General features: G+C 45.4%; 1 protein-coding gene across 16 annotated transcripts in view; it reads right to left on the bottom strand.

Moving 5' to 3' along the window:
- The window catches only part of MAF (MAF bZIP transcription factor), a 211,305-nt gene that overhangs the window by 135,581 nt on the left and 59,384 nt on the right, over window positions 1–16,340 (bottom strand). For 13 of the 16 annotated variants that reach the window (XR_013938396.1, XR_013938397.1, XR_013938398.1 and 10 more), the window contains one exon: window positions 890–15,921. The exons of 2 other annotated variants lie outside the window; for them this stretch is intronic. The gene's annotated coding sequence lies outside the window, so the exon portion shown is untranslated. Of the gene's footprint in view, window positions 1–889; window positions 15,924–16,340 lie in introns of those variants that run through there. One more of the 16 variants, XM_080552531.1, reaches the window with a different exon arrangement.

The raw sequence follows: 16,340 nt of genomic DNA, 5'->3' as shown, positions 1-16,340 counted from the left end.
TTTTTGGATGAGTATGTTTCAGGCTCATAAAGTCATCTTGGGAGAGTAAAGAACACCTTGTGTTCTCACAACAAATATTTCCTCATCTTCAGAATGATTTTCTGATGCATGAAAAAAACACTGCCTTTATTTTCATAAGTGATATCTGCACTGGTGAAGGGCCTGGCATCGGACCAGCCAGCAGATGCATGGAGCAAGAGTGAAGTCAGATGGTTGTGAACCAGCTCTTGGCTCAGGCCGGTACCTTTCAAAAATTGAACCTTACCTTCTAGAAGATGAAGTCAATGTATCTAAGGCACTTACGAGGTCCTCATTACTGACGTGCCCTAATTTCTAGGCTGTGTTCAGCCCTGCAGCACGCCTCTGAGGTAGGCAAGTGCCATTAATGGCATGCACCAGCCTAGCACTCAGGCCGGGTTCATAAAACGACAGCGGTGCCCACCGTGGGAACCGGGTGGAATAAAGCTTCCTGAGTTCAAAATTGAAATCCTGAAAACTTCTGTTCAGCTGCCAGCAAACCCTGAATCACCTAATGTCCACAGACACATTTCCCGTTTCCTTTAAGTGTCCTGGGTGCCTCAATCCAGCTTTTGTGCCTGCCCAGCTGCTTTACAGATCAGCAGCTCGCAGCCAGGAGCAAATGGTTCAACAAGGAGTGGGGCTGGTGACTCAGTCTTGTCTCCAGCTGGGACCAGTTTTACCTGCCTAGACCCTGGTAAGAAGACTGAACTCCACTTTTACAGAACATACGTTTCTTGCGGTGCAGGTTTCTTGGATTTTACCGTGTGCTCTGGCCTGCCTCCAGTGGGACAGGAGTCTGCAAATCCGCTCAGTGCCACCAATGCAGAAGTCAGAACTTGCAACATTAAAATATCTCAAATTCCTTGTTTTTGTTTTTTGTTTGTTTTGTTTTGTTTTGTTTTGTTTTTGAGATAACATATGGACTCACATCCAATGAAACAACTTGCAAACTGTAGTAATTATCTAATACCTGAGTTATTACTGTGTCTGAGAGCCAAATGCCACTCCATCCCCTCTGACCAGGAATATACAGAAGACTTCTCCCTGCTGGCTCTGGGTGAACTGTCCTGCTGATGGGCACAGTGCCTGTCCATCTGCAGACAGCCCCGCACCAAGCAGAGCAAGCTGAAAAAAAAAAAAAGAAAAAAAAAAAAAAAGCCAGAGCCTAGGAAATGAGGTTGTGGGCAAATTCCCAGGCATCACACCGAAAGTCACCTCCTGATCTACGTGGCCTGACTCACAGCTCGGGGTCAAGTTAACAAAATGTGCAGACTCCCAAGGCCAGCAGCAAAGGAGCAAGCCAGATGTGATTGTCCCCAGCAGCTGCCCAAGGCACGGCGCGGCCAAGCGGAGCAGCGGGGAGCAGAGCTGCGGCTGCAGTGCTCAGGAGGGCCACGCTCAAGTGTGCGAGCCCTGCGTCCCAGGAATGCAAACTTCTTGTGAATAGGAAATTCCTTGGATTCATGCGCTTAAGATGTGAGGAGGAATGAGCCTTTAAAAATTCCCACAGTCACTTTGTTCCCCTAATCTGGCAAGAAGGAGGTTTTTACGCTCATCAGAAAGGAAAGCACAGCACACCTTAAAATGAATATGGATAACATTATTCTATGACTCTGATGATTATCACCTAAATTGCCTTGTAAAATGTTTAATGCTGTTTATCCTGGTGGTGTTTTGACACTGGAGAAGTTCTCAATCCGGGACAAGCGAGGGATGATCGGCAGCAAGGCTGCTGGTGCCAGAGTGCGGTGGGTGACGGCTGAGCTGCTGGGTCACACCGAGCCCCGAGCTCGTCCTCACGCTCATATGCAAGCTGAGTAGTTTGACAGCAGGCCATGAGCTTCACTGAAGGCTAGGGCTTGTTCCTGGCCCTGCTGCATGACGCCTCTCCTCTCCTTCTCACCCTTTTACCCCCCTGCTGGGACCCCGTCAGCTGTCAGTAACGAAGGGCTTGGTCCAAAGGCAGACGGCACCAACCCCAGCAGCACGACCTCAGCAGGAGGAGAGCAGCTCTTTGTAAGCCTGGCCACCACTGCTGCTCGGATGCACAGGGGCATGGGATGGGGCATTCTGTTTTTAGGCAGGGTATCCTTTGCCAGTCAGCTCCTATAAAACTTACAGTGACACAAGACACTTACTGGCAGATGAAATAGTTCGGTGTATACACGGTCCTTGGGGGAATAACATCATTTCTTGTTCTTCTTACCAGTATTGTTTAACCAGGTCTCACAAACGTGTTTGTAAGTGAGTGGAGCGCATCTGGGTTTATCAGAGGTGCCTACCTCAGCCCGCACCAGCAGCAGTGCCTGCACCCACTGCTGCCTGGCAGCACTTCCTCGGAAATCTAAAAAAATTAGCAGTCAGGATTAGAGTCAAATGACATTTGCTCATCTGAGATTTCTTTCAGTAACTGACACAGGGAGAAAGAAAGAGAAAACCTGAATAATTGAAAGGAGAGGAGGGAGAAAGAAAGATTAAGGGAAAAAAAAAAAATCAGTTCTCAGTTGGCAAGAGGAAATCCCACCAAGGATATGTGGAGATAATACTGAGCTGCTATTATACGACTGCATCCCTCTAAAGAAGAAGTTATCTCTCAATGGATCTGCAAGGATGTTTTAAACGAATCAGTAAATGAGCTAGTCTGGGGACGTGAACAAAATATGTGTGTTTTCCAGTCTCTAAATATAAACAAACAAAACATAAATATTCAAAGATCACTCTAGTTAGTCCTCTTGGAAACTCTTTGAGGAATAAAATAAATGTTAGGGGTGTTTATATTTCGGAGGAGATGATCTCCATGGGGGAAGAGCCAGGAGGGGAAGGAGCTGTCTTCCCCGGTCCCCCTGGCTGGTGATTTACTCACCCATCACTGCAGCCCAGCGCCGAGCAGTGTCCACACCACATAAAGCTCAGTGCTAACATACGACACACATAATGGACCTGCTTGGAAGTCCTCGCTTGAGGATTTATGAAGAACAATCTAATTATTCAACTCAGTGCTGCTCACTACCATTATTGCTCCTATTTAAAGCCTCCGTGGAATAGGCCGTTTGTCTCCGGGGACAGACCTTGTCATAGTGGTTTTCATTGATAGAAATACACTCCTCTGTTTTGATAGCAACCCAGCTAATCCTGGAGGGACTCGGTAAACATATCTCATACTTGATAGGCCCAAGAAATTAGGCCTTGACAGCCCAGATTTTCCAGGAGCAGAGAGATGGGGTTGCTTTACCAATAAACTCTAATTAAAGGGGAGCAGGAGCCAAGCCCATCCTCTGTTTGCAGCAAACACGAAAGCACTTGCTGGTTTCCTCCAGCTTGTAATTGTTTCAGCATCCTGAAGGAGGGAGGGGGCTGTCAGCCTCCCAGGCCTGATCAAACGGAGGATGCTATGTTATTTATAACCCTATGATATGTAACAGATGAGGGAAGTCACCTTGGCTAAGCAAGTGACTCGTGTAACCTAACCTTGGGGTAGCTACCTATTGTGCGCAGCGGCAGGGTGAACACAAGCCACAGGGCCACAGAATGCGAAGGGAATCCAGGGAACATCTCTCGTTCATGCGGCACAACCACGTGGATTCCCTCCTCTTAGGTGGGAAATGGTTTTTAATTTGCCTGAATATTTATCAAATCTCTGTGCATCCCAAAAAAAAAAATAATAATAAAAAAGCATCCTTTGTTCCTCCTCACCTACCAAGAGCTATTGAAGTTTTGCATTTTCCCCTGTAAAATAATTGAATGTGTGTGAGGGGAGTGAACATTTACTAAAATGCATTTGTGGACAGTCACCAAATTCCTTTCATTAGCTGCTGGCAAGCAGCTGAATGCTACCTGTGACCAAAGAGATGATGAACAATAAGAGTGCACAGCTTTAAGCTGGCCAACCTTAAAGGGAGCATTTTTTCAGCCCTTTACATGACAAACTAAATGCTGTCCTGACTACACCCCCCTGTGCTTCATGGGCTGAGCAATGTCAGGACATCCACAAGGATTTAAGGTTGTGATATTCACGGGGGGCCTCAGGGAATTAGTAGCCAGGTTTTTAAAGGTATTTAGATACCTAACTCCCATTGATTTTGGAACTGGCTACATGTGTGGAAATCTTGCTATTGCTTTTGCTGTTTTATCTTTCTTTGCTCAAGGCAATGCTAAGAATGATATATGGGCCATAATTAAAAATATACATGGGAAGAATAACCCACATATCTCTACAATTCTCTATTCCTTTCCACTTAGGAAGCCCAGATCTCTTGCACATGTAGAAACTGGAGCATTTCTTTCCCTCTGAGAAACTAGCCATTTTTCTCCGTCATCCAGATCACATTTTCAGGTTCCTGGTCTGAACATACCCACCCAGCTTGGCTCTTTTGAGCATTTCTCAGCAGGACTTGCCGACCACTGTGCACTGCTTTCCCTGCAGATCTGCTTTCTATTTCATCTCTCCCAGTTTTTGAAGGCGTAATGAGTAAAAACCAGTCCCAGCTTAGCTCAGACCTGGGCAGGCAGCTCAGAGGTGCTACAACAGCTGCATGGGGAAGGGAGGGCACGCAGCTCCTCACAAGTTTATTTCTGAGGGCATAATCACAAATGTGATGACTTTCAGGACACAATGTGCAGCTCCTGAACATGAAGGTTAAGAACATGTGGTTTTCCCTCAGACCTGATAGATCATTGCAAAAGGCTTGACCCACTCTGCCCTATGTGTGATGCAAAACCCAACAGCTTTGGCTGCTTGTGGCTAGTGTTAAAAGTGCTGGGTGTTGGGTGTTCCCCCCTACACACACTGCGGCCTGAAACAATGTCGATAAATCATGGTATAACATGAATAATCTGGATTCTGATTTACTGACTGGGACATATTTGAGTGTCTGTACGGCAGAAGATTTCCTCTTATGCTGAATATGATCAAGGGTAAAGGAGCTTTATTCCTCTAAGAGTTAGAAGGACCCAATTTACACAGAAAAATGTGGCTGACGCTCTCTCAGCTTCTCTAAGGGATGCTTTGCATGGGATGAAACGGGCTCAGTTCTGTTCTACTGTCAGAATGGCACCAGGGTGGGGTGGGCTTCAGTCATTTTTTGCATACATTACTCTTACAGAAGGCTTGGACCCGCAGTCCTGTAATTCTCTGGTTTTAATTACCAAGGGAAAAGGTTTGAGGAGCCCCTGAACCCCCCAGCTGTTGGCATGAGCCCATTTCTCTGCAGAAGCTGGTACCTGGCAGCATCCAGCCTCAGGCACAGGCAGGCTGGAGCCACTCTGCTGCTAAGGGAGCAGGAAAACTGTGACATTTATAATACAGGACACTTGTGATAACATTTTTTTAAGGATCTGAAGATTAAGCATCAAGTCCAACTTCATTCTCAGTTAACAAGGAGAACAAAATACCTTGAAAGGGTGATTCAGCCCACCCCAAGTGGAGGGATCCTGGCTGGCTGGCACGAAGGAGACACCTTGGCTCTGTGAAAATTGTTGAAAGTTCATGCAGTTGCTGAAACAATGTGACTTGACTGCAAACACTGCAACCAGAAATCAGTTATTTCTTTTTAACCTGCTGCCTGAAAACGAGATGAATGCAAGCCTAAAAACCACATGGCTGTGTTATAGATCGTGCTGTATCACAACTAGCAAGGAAAGGCTCGTTCCCGCCCTCAGCATGGATGTTTGCTGCTGAAGGCAGTAAAAGTGTAGCTGAAGTTATTTTACTAACTTGTAAGTAACAGCCCTCCCAGATCATAAATTACTTTCCAATAGGAATTTACTCTTCCGGGTAAGATGAACAACTCTAAAAAGCAGCCTGTAGATGCTGTCTGCACTGATTTCATTGCAAGACCAGGGTCATGGGGCTTAAAGCAAATCTCTGTTCTGCACTCCCACCTTCCTTCTAGATTAAACCCCCCAAAATAGCAAAGCGGCCAGGGCTGAATCCAGCGGGCCCAGTGGGCAAGGTGGCACATTGGACAACAAAGGGAATTCTAGATCACAAGCACTCAGAAGTCAGACATGGCAAAAGCTCGGGCGGCTCCACAATACACCACTTTCTCAGGGCTTATCACACTTTTTGGCTGAGAGACAGCTAGCTTAGCTGGAGCCATCCATGAGCTGACGGAGGGCTCCAAAAGCAGGCTGCTGCTGGGGCAGGGCTTGTGAGCAGCAAGCAGCGGGCATCAGAAATGCAGCGGTTTGCTTTCTTATGAGAAGGTCAAAGCAAATCCCTAAGAGTCAGGCCAGCCCATTTTAACAACGTCTGACGGTGCTTTTCCCGTGCCAGAGCTGTGATTGCTCTTGCCCTGGCTGCCTCTGCAGCACCGCAACACGCTGAGCTGCACAGCCTGTGTGCTCCAAGGGGGGCTGCAGCATGGGCAGGAGCTGGGAGAGGGAGAGAGAGAGAGGGAGAAGAGAAAGAGAAAGAGAAAGAAAGAGAAAGAGAAAGAGAAAGAGAAAGAGAAAGAGAAAGAGAAAGAGAAAGAGAAAGAGAAAGAGAAAGAGAAAGAGAAAGATGAAGGAAGGAAAGGTGGAAAGGGAAGGAAGGAAGGAAGGAAGGAAGGAAGGAAGGAAGGAAGGAAGGAAGAAAGAAGGAAAGAAAGAAAAAGAAAGAAAGAAAGAAAGAAAGAAAGAAAGAAAGAAAGAAAGAAAGAAAGAAAGAAAGAAAGAAAGAAAGAAAGAAAGAAAGAAAGAAAGAGAAAGAGAGAAAGAAAGAGAGAGAGAAAAAGAAAGAGAAAGAGAGAAAGAGAAAGAGAGAAAGAGAGAAAGAGAGAAAGAGAGAAAGAGAGAAAGAGAGAAAGAGAGAAAGAGAGAGAAGGAAAGAGAGAAAGAAAGAAAGAAAGAAAGAAAAAGACAGAAAGAAGGAAAGAAAGAACTGTCAGTAAGTTGGGCCCAATGTACAGCAGTCCTACATATGGGAACCGGCCTTGGAAGCATTGCACATCAGGGCTCACACCTAATAAGGATGATCTACTGCAAAAATACTTAGTTTAGCTGTAACTTACTTCCCTCAGTCTGTTCCAAAGAATAAACATCCCTTGTGCCCTGCCCTCCCTACACGTATGCACACCCCCGTGCACAACCCCCCATGCACACCCCCACGTGCACAAGCACGTGCACACCCCCAGACCCCCAAGCTGCTCAAGCTTCCATTCTGCCCAAATTAGCCTCATTGCTTCCTATAGTCTGCCTAACACTTTTGGCACTTTTCTGAGTGAAACGTGCTACCTCTTCTAACGAGGGACGGAGCAACCGGCACCCAAGTACATTCCAGCAATAAGTTGCAGTTTACTTTAAAGTCATTTACTTTTTTTTTATGAGGAGGTGAAAGCAAAGTTACTTCATTGTGGGATTTCTTTTGCTTCCTGTTTTAAGTTTCCAGGCTCTTGTAACAAGCTGCTGCCTTCTGCCCCACAGGTGCCTGTGTTATCATGGAAAGCAAGCGGCTCTTCTTTCTCTCCCCCTTTCTCCTCACCTCTCTCCTCTCTTCCCTTTGCACTGTGCTGTGGGGCTATCTGAGCCCCAGCTACACCGTGAATGGACACCAAGAACCCTTATGGGAAAGAGCATGGGGAGATTTTACAGATTTTACAACACATCTGGGTATGAAATTGGTCCTTTTAAGGCTCCCCTGGACGCTGCCAGCTTATAGGCACCCCACGTAGCACCCAGCCAGCTCTGGTGCAGGCCTGCAGACTGCAGAGGGACGACTGAGCCTGCAGACCTCACGCTGGGATTTCAACCTGCCCCAGCTTCAGTGCTGCTAGGATCTGAAAAATAAACCTGACTTATCATGACCATGGCTGCAACTCAAATGAAATTTGGGTTCACACTTTTACAAGTTTAAAAACATGGATTATTTTTTTTTGCTCGAGTCATAAGTCTTTAAAGGGCTATGTAAGACCCCCCGGCCTCATGGAAAAGTCAGCGTAGAATAACTCCCTTGAATAAGTTAAAGCCTCTCCTGATCTCACAACTAAAGTATTTGAGGCACTAAACGAAACAAGGCAGTGGGAGAAAAAAAAGGTTCTGTGGACATGCTACAGCATCTCTTTATCTTCAGAGCCCGAAGAGGGTGGAGCACAATTAGCTCATCCGTGAGAAATTTGGGCAGGCGAGGAGCTTCAAGAAACTGAATTCAGTTCCAGGCCAGGATGCTGTTGTCCCCTGGAAGGTAGCAGTCAGCCTGGCAAGGCATTTCTGCAAGAGGCTGCGGTGGCCAGAGCAAATGGGATCTGGAGGGGACTAAGAGAGCACAGATGCCTTGGTGGCCATTAGATTCCAGAGCCCAGGTGCAAACTCTGTGCTGCTGCTTTGCAGAACAAGGAGAGTAGAGCAAAGGGAAGAATTATTCTGGCAATGCCCCATTCCTCAAAATTGCGCCATACTGAACATCAGAGAGACGAGGATTTTGCACAGACCCACGCCTTGCTGTCTATGTAATTTGGTCTCTCCGAGGAGTGACACTGCGGCACAGCTTCATACCCGCTGCCAGGAAGGAGCAAAACTTCCAGGCTCGGTGCAAGCCCCGGGATGCATCCTAGCACAAATCATGTTTTCTGAGAAATAGAGGCAGAAGAAGATATTCCCAGGCAGCTGGATGTGAGAGTATTTCAATATCCGCTCATCCAAGCTTTAATCTCTAAATTGCAAAAACATTAACATTATTGATTGATCAGACATCAATCCAACAGGAAATTTAATTAAATTAAAATGTGTCACTGAGCAGTCCTCACTGCATCACATATAAATCTTGGGTAATAAGTTGACAAAGACAGCCACGATTGATACTGTGTTCCCAGCTTAATTTATCCCCCACCATTTTATTTTCCTGTGCTGATAATGAGCGTGCCCACAGACATTCCCATCTGCAGGGTGTCGCTCCGATGCACACCAGCCCTAAACCCCAGCTCCCAGACCCCCACCAGCACTGAACGTGGATTATTTACAGTCAGCAAGGCTCGCACCAGCCAGCTTCTGGGGCGACACCTCCATCCAAGGCGCTGCCAGGGGCTGGCCCTGCTCACTGACGGCTGAGCACAGCTTTCCCATTTCAGACCTCATGGCAGTAGTTTTGTCCCTGGTGAAACCACTTCACAGAACTGCGCTAGAGCCACCGCCGAAGCTCAGACACATGCAGATAATAGCAAGATGCTAAGACGGATGATTAATAAACAACTCCGTACAGTAACTTCTTTGGAGTATTATAAATCATTACGGCTGGCTGAATAACACAAAAAGAGATTAAGAAATATTTTCTCCAATTCATTTCTGAACAGCAGTGGGTTTGGTTTGCTGTCACTAATGGCAGCATGATATTTACTGTAATTTATTATTATTGTCACTGCTTGCTGCTATTCAGGCAGCCACCGGCTATTTACAAAAAAAAATTTGGGAATACATGAAGTTTGTGTGGGCTTTTTTTCTAAGCTATTTCTTGTACCCGCTGGGGTCTCTTTGGTTCCCCAACATTTGCTGTTCTCCTTCCCGAGTACCAGAGTCCCCGGGGAAGCAGCGGGGCTGTCCATGACCCAGCTCACGCACGGCGGCGGGGATGGGGAAGAGTGAAAGGGAGCAAGTCAGCAGCCGGTGCTGGGCTGCGAGGTCTGTGCATTCAGTAAAATGTGGGGAGGGAAGGAAGGGAAACCCGGATCAGTATTTATAGACATCAAAATCCAGCACTAAGCATTTTGCAGAGAGAAGGAAAACAAAGATTAGGTTACTGAGGTGAACCCTACTTGCAGTCAGGCTCACCAAGCAGCATGCACGCCCTGCGGTCTCTGCTCCTGAGCACCAAGCTGCACGTGAGCTGTGCTACCTTTAGGAACCACTTGGATTGTTTTTTCTGCTGTTGTCTTTAATCTTCCTAAATCCCAACTCCAATTCCGTCTCTTGATAGCCGTCCTCTAAACAAATACCAAGGTAATAGCGATCAGCTTGTGACTGGATGTGAAAATAGAGCTGTCTCGGCATCGATTCCCACAGACAGGGCACAGATTGTCTCTGTCTCCACCTCCCACTTGCAGCACAGGAACAGCTTTCGTGCCTTTGTCACAAGTGCCAACCTGAGGAAGTTGCGATGCAAAAGCAAGGAAAGGAGCGGTGGATTTACTTGACAGCATTCGTTGCTGACAATAAATCTCTTCAGAATTTGATCCGTAAAGGTTTCCTTCTCCGTGGTCCATGTCATGGGTGGCTGTTCTGGGGGGGGGGGTTCAGCCCGGCTCAGCCCCAACACATCTCTGCTTTGCAAGGGAAAACCCACACTGAACAGGACTTAAAAAATGAGCTCAGCTGCAGGGGGGAACAACTCTAGAATGGCATTCAGAGGCCATGATTAAAGAGCTGTAAATTACAAAGTGTGTTAATTCCGGACACACATTTACATGGAGTTTGTCAGACCTGGCTCTGGAACATGTATTTCCTGCAGAAACCGTCCAGAAAAGCTAACAGGCTGCTTTAAACTCCAACATGCAAGAGGCCCCCAACCAGGATTTAATGGATTAGTATGGCTGGAAAGGACCATCGCGATCATCTGGTTTTGTTTCCTATGTAACACAGCTGAAGAACTTCACCCACTCGTTTCAGCATCAAAGCCATAACTTCTGTCGAAGCTATTGCATATCTTTAGAAAGACACTCACTCTTGATTTAGAGACTGAAAGCAATGCTAAATCCGCCACATTCCTAAGCCAACTGTTCCAGCCGTTAGCTACTCTTGCTATTAAAAAGGCAGACTTCCAGGCCAAATTTATCTAGCTCCAGCTTCCTACAGTCAGATCCTGCTATGTCCTCTCTTGTATGAAGGAGCACATTACAGTCAGGTTTAAATTGTGGGGACTGTCTTACAAGACACTGCAAGCTTTCTCTTCTTGGATAGTCTTGGAAATATATCACCTGCGAAGATTTATGAATGGACAAATTCATTGAAAATACCATTCGTAAAATAATGGCTAGAATAGCCCACCCTCTTTTCGTGAAGTATTTCTGTGCATTTTCCTGTGTGTGTTTTATTTCGCTTTTCATCTAGCGGCTCTGGGATGATACGGATGATGAGATATAGCTAAATATGTATCACACTTAGAGCTCTCCCTTAGCACACCAGCCGAGGTGTAATTCTGTGCATCAAAGCAGCAGTCTGTGTCACATCCAGCACAGACACTGAACAATGTCCCTTTAGAAAGGGCACAGGGTGAGAGTAGCTTTATGACACTATTGATTTATTCTGTGCCTGCAGTTAAAAACTATACCCAGACAGACAATAAAAATAACTGCTCTAACCATATAACAGCTTCCTGCTACTAAAATGGATTTTACACTTAAAGTCATGGAGGGCTTTTCTTTCTTTCTTTTTTAAGTCTCAATTACAATTTTTTTTTTTGAATAAATGGAAATGAGAAATTGTGAGAGCTGTTTTAGTCCTGATGTTTTCCTTTTTTTCTGATATACTTAGTGTTTAGAAAGTCCAGGATGATTTTCCTGTTGCATAGTTGTGTCGTTAAGTGGTCACCATAACCGGGTATTAATCAGGCCAGATAGTTTAGTGCAGGCTTCCTACATGCAGAAATATGCAGTAGGAGTGGTAATCTGGAATGGATTTACCATATAAAATAAAATTGATTACAGTCTTTGCGGTCAACTAGATGAGCTGGGATTGAGGTCTTGGCCTTAGATTTGAATTTTAAAATAATATCAAGAGCAACAGGATCATCTCCCAGAAAACTCCTTTTAACTCAGAAGACCCCACTGAAGGAACAGGTTTGCAGACTGAGATTTATGCAAGCTGCAATCTCTTTGCTGCATCGAAACTGGTGTTTAAACAAGTTGCTAGCAAGTTTCTGTGGTACCAGGAAAAATAGCTCAGAGAAGGGAAAAGGAGAGGGGAATCTGCTATTCAAGTGCCATTCCCTTTCTATTGGTTTTATGATTCAGGAAACATTGCCTGCATAGCACATAGTGTGAGATATTGTACCATGGCCTCCTGTCCCTGGAGATGCTCTCAGAAATTACATAATTCCATCAGTAGGGATTTTATAAAAGCAAGAAAAGATTGTAATAAATGAACCCAAATCCATGAAACATTGGTGGGAAAGTCAAGATTAGGCTCTTCACATCCGTCAGGGGGATTCTTCCACTTACTGATGTTTTATGATAAATTTCAGACAAATTAATTATCTTGTTTTAAAATTAAATTATTGAATATGTCTGCAAGATATGTTTATATTTTAATTTGTAAAAAACACAAACAGGAGTATTTCCACATAAAACCACCTTGTGGAAATCCTGTGCTCTCCAGTCCAGGGAGAGAAGACATGATTTTTTCATCCTTGCTTTTACATATCCTTTTGGTAACTCTGGCACTGGAAACCCTAATGTCAGTTCTTGCATCAGGTAGCATTGTCTGGTGAAGTGCTCAGGTGGATGTGACACCAGAGACAATGATCTCTTTTGGTTTCTCAGATTTTCACATAATGGACAGCAGACAATAACAAAGATGGAAATTAACATTTCCACTTAAATTATAGGGTTGATTATTAATCTTCCATTCACCCACACAAACCAGTATCTGGCCCTTACATTTCACACCTTCTCCCTCATACCGGATTCACCATTTCAAGAGTGCAATTTCCCAATTTTACTTACACCTCACTTTCATTTTTATTACTTTCTGTGAATGTGACTATTTTACATCCTAACAATCACCACTGACTTCGGAGGGCCCACGGTGTCTGGCCAATTTTGAATGTGCAGAATCATACAGTCATCTAGCAGTTCGTTGAGCTTTTCCCTGGAGCAGCCCCAGACTGCTTTGGAGGTGCCATGGGACCCCTGCACAAAGCCAGTGTTGATGGTTTCCTGTGTGGGTGACTGCTTTGCTTGTCCCTCTGTGGCTGCACTGCTCAAGTGCAGCTCCCACGGGACCGGTCTTTAAAAGAGGTTCATGACAGCAAGTTGCATGAGAGCTCCATCAGCCTGGGGTGAAACCCTGAGCTCTTCGACTAGGAAGATAACCGAGAGCAGGATTTCTCCCTGAAAGTCCTTACAGCTCTGCAATGCTGAAAAAAATCCTTATGGGGGAGTGATCCCTTCTGGTGCTTTTCCAAGCCTGCTCTTGAGAGTAGCAGATATATTTATATTGGAGGTGGGTTGCTAAGCACAGTAACTACTCTACAGGAGCTAGGCACAACAAACCAGCTCCCCAGGTTTGACTCTGTGCTCGAATACAGCTATGTGGGCGTAGATGGCTGCATAGCTCAATAATTGTGATAGCACATAAATCCTGAGGAGGAAATTATTTAGGGTAGCTATGGCACCTGAGGGTTTGCACTGCTAAGATGCTCAACTGGAGCTGGTCTTTCCCAGGAGCAATAAAGAGGCTGATGGTTTTCATCAGCAAAGGAAACCATTCTTGATGTCTGTTGGCGCAGGTCAGAACACAGGGTGCTGCTTAGGGGATAAAGTGGGATAACAGGTCATGGAACAGCCTGACTCGAAGGGGAAAAGGTTGTGTCTCACCTGGTGCGGCCCTGTGTCATAGATTTACAGCACTTATGGAAAGGGAGCACTCAAAAACATGTGCCAACATCGAATCTTTGAATTTGCACGCTTCTGGGATTTTGTGCTAAATCCAGGAGGTTGTTTTCACATATGTTCCTGGAAGACTGAGCAAATGTATTGTGCCTCATTTCATTTCCCCTCCAAAACTGGCAAAAGAGCAGCGGAAGATCTGTATGTGCTGCGTCGTTCTGCACTTCCAGATGGAATTGTCACCTGGGAAAGAAACTGGCTCAACAAAAAAACAAGGAGGTAAACCTGGAAGATCTAAGTGGAGGTTGCTGTCTGCTGCTCAGCCAACTGGTCTTTGGGAAGTACTCTCAAAGTTCACCAGTTCACTAGCTGGATGCCAGTTTGCCAAGAGATGCTATCAGTTGATTAAAACACAGCCTGCCAGCTTCCTGCTTGATAAAACTAAGTACAATCTGATCGGGAATTTTCAAATCCATTACAGAATGACCAGCCCATCACTTAAATCAGTGTACACCACTTTGCCATGAATCATCAACGTACTTTGCTAATATATTTGTAGCAGCTAAACCTTGACAGTCTGTCAAAACCATCCCTGAGTGCCGGATTCTTGGGGGTGGGAAATGGCCGGAGCTTCGAACCACGAGGGTTTCCTGTTGTTCCTCGCTCAGCTGGGTGAAGGTCATTTCCTCTCCTCTCTTACACAGAAGAAACTGAACCCTCAGACCTTGAAGACAGGGCAGGGAGCTCCTAGAAACAGCAGCAGCCCCTGCAAGGAGCTGCCTCCTGCACGGCCACCCTAGAAACAGAGGTGCAGTCTTGCAATTTATTTCTTCTGCATGCTGTAGCACCAAAAAACTAAATAAAACAAAAATAAGGCTGCAAAGCCAGGCTAGCAATTCTGCAGTGGAAGGAAGGGGCATGCTGCCAATGCATTAAGGATAATCCACTGACTGGTTGGGGTGTTTAAAAAAAAATAAAAACACAACTCCTTTGGTGGCTCTTTGGAGGGTTTTTTTTATCTCCTGAGTTGGATCCCCAACTCCAGATACACATCAGTGTTTGCACATCAGCTGCAACGTATTCTTGATCATCCCAATATGATAGATGGAAGTGTTACTCGACGAATTGCTGTGGGACTCTTGCTAGCTAAATGACATGGATATACCAGAAGAACAAGTCAACCCCAGCAGAAAAGTAAAGTCTTAGTGCCCTAGCAGAAATAAGATCTTAGGGGGGGAAGCAAACTGATGCAAAAGCTTCTAGAGAAAGCAAGCAAATGCAATGAAATTGGGAGGCCTTTTATTATTGATCACCTGAGCAGCAGATAATGAAAAGGAGAGGTCAGAGAGATAATAAGCTGTAATCACAGGAATTCTCAGGTAATGCTCTGATAACCAGTATTATCCTCCAACTCCACCATTACTTCTGCGTCTTTTTGCCTTGTCTCTCCTTCATGCCCTTCCTTCAGTTCTCCTTCCCTGTTCTTTTGTGTTGTAATTAAACAGTGCACGATCTACTCAACACACACACAGACAGCACAGCATTTCTATGTAAAATGACAATACAAATTCTTATGTGGTGTAAAGTCAGTGTAACTCCATATCTGGTCTCAACATGTTTTATTTACAAGAAAATGTGTAAGCAGGAGACAAATATCTTTTGTTTGCACAGTTTCAAAAGCATATAGCATAAGGGGTAGTTCATGCCCCCCCTTACATTGCTGAGAGTCTGGGAAGTCTCACCAGAAGCGGGACTGACTTGGGATAGGTGTAATAAAGCAGGGATTCACAGGCATAGTTTCTTCATTTACACTAACACAAAGTGAAAGGACAAAGAGGCTCCCCAAATTCTGCCCTTGTGGTTTAAATTTGAATATATATTTTTAAAGCTGGCCAAGCAACTGAAATTAAACCTCATGTAATTAAGTTCTAGTAATTTGAATGGAATGCAGTCCTGGGAAAGTTAGCAGGCTGAAAAAGTTATGGCAAAGCAGATACATTGAATTTTTGGTGCCATTCCTATCACATCAGAAGTCCACAAAGAGGGAATTTAGGAAAAGTCAAGAGATTTCAGTCTCTGGCGTGCAAACCCCAGAGGTCCATGGGCTAAACCCAACGAGCAGCCGGCTGGGTGGTGTGTTCCCACCTGAAGATCTCTTCAAGCTTCCAGTGGAGGACTGTGATGCTGCCCCAAAGTCTCTGTCCTCAAGAACGCCACCTTCTTCTTCGTGAACATACGTGGCATTGTTCTCTGGTCCTCATACCCACCAGCAGTCCTGGCTTACCTCCTGCTGCTGAAGAAACTTTTGGCCTCCTCATGGTGCAGATTTATAAGCAGTGTGATCTCCTCTGGGTCCAGACGTCACCACTCCAGGTCTTCTGGGAGACTAAGGTTGGAAATTGGAAAAGGGATCACAAAAGGTGATAATGTAGAAGAAAGGAGAGCAACAAGAAGGAACAGCTACAGAGGATGGTATAGTTAATAAACAGAAAGGATAATGAGCCAGGAGAAGTCTTGGTGGAAGAAAGAGAAGCAGCAGCTGCAAGAACTGCCAGACACCAACAAAAAGAGCATCACATAAAGCATTTGATCCTCTTTGTAGCACAAGCTCCACTCCGGGTTGGCATGGGAGCTCTGAGTGGTTTGACAGCCTTTCTCTTGCAAAGCAGTGTTACATACACCCCGGAGAACTTCATGGTGGTGTGGCTCACCCTTTGGATCAGAGCTGAATGTCCCACCAAGTTCTGATTTGATTTTGAAGAGAGCTCCCTGTTGTGTCTCCTCTGTTTGCACCAAAGCTGCTCT

The sequence above is a fragment of the Anser brachyrhynchus genome (genome assembly GCF_964034855.1).
Source record: "Anser brachyrhynchus genome assembly, chromosome: 12".
NCBI lineage: Eukaryota > Metazoa > Chordata > Aves > Anseriformes > Anatidae > Anser > Anser brachyrhynchus.
The sequence above is the reverse complement of the archived record's forward strand: the minus strand, read 5'-3'. Positions and strand labels throughout refer to the sequence as shown.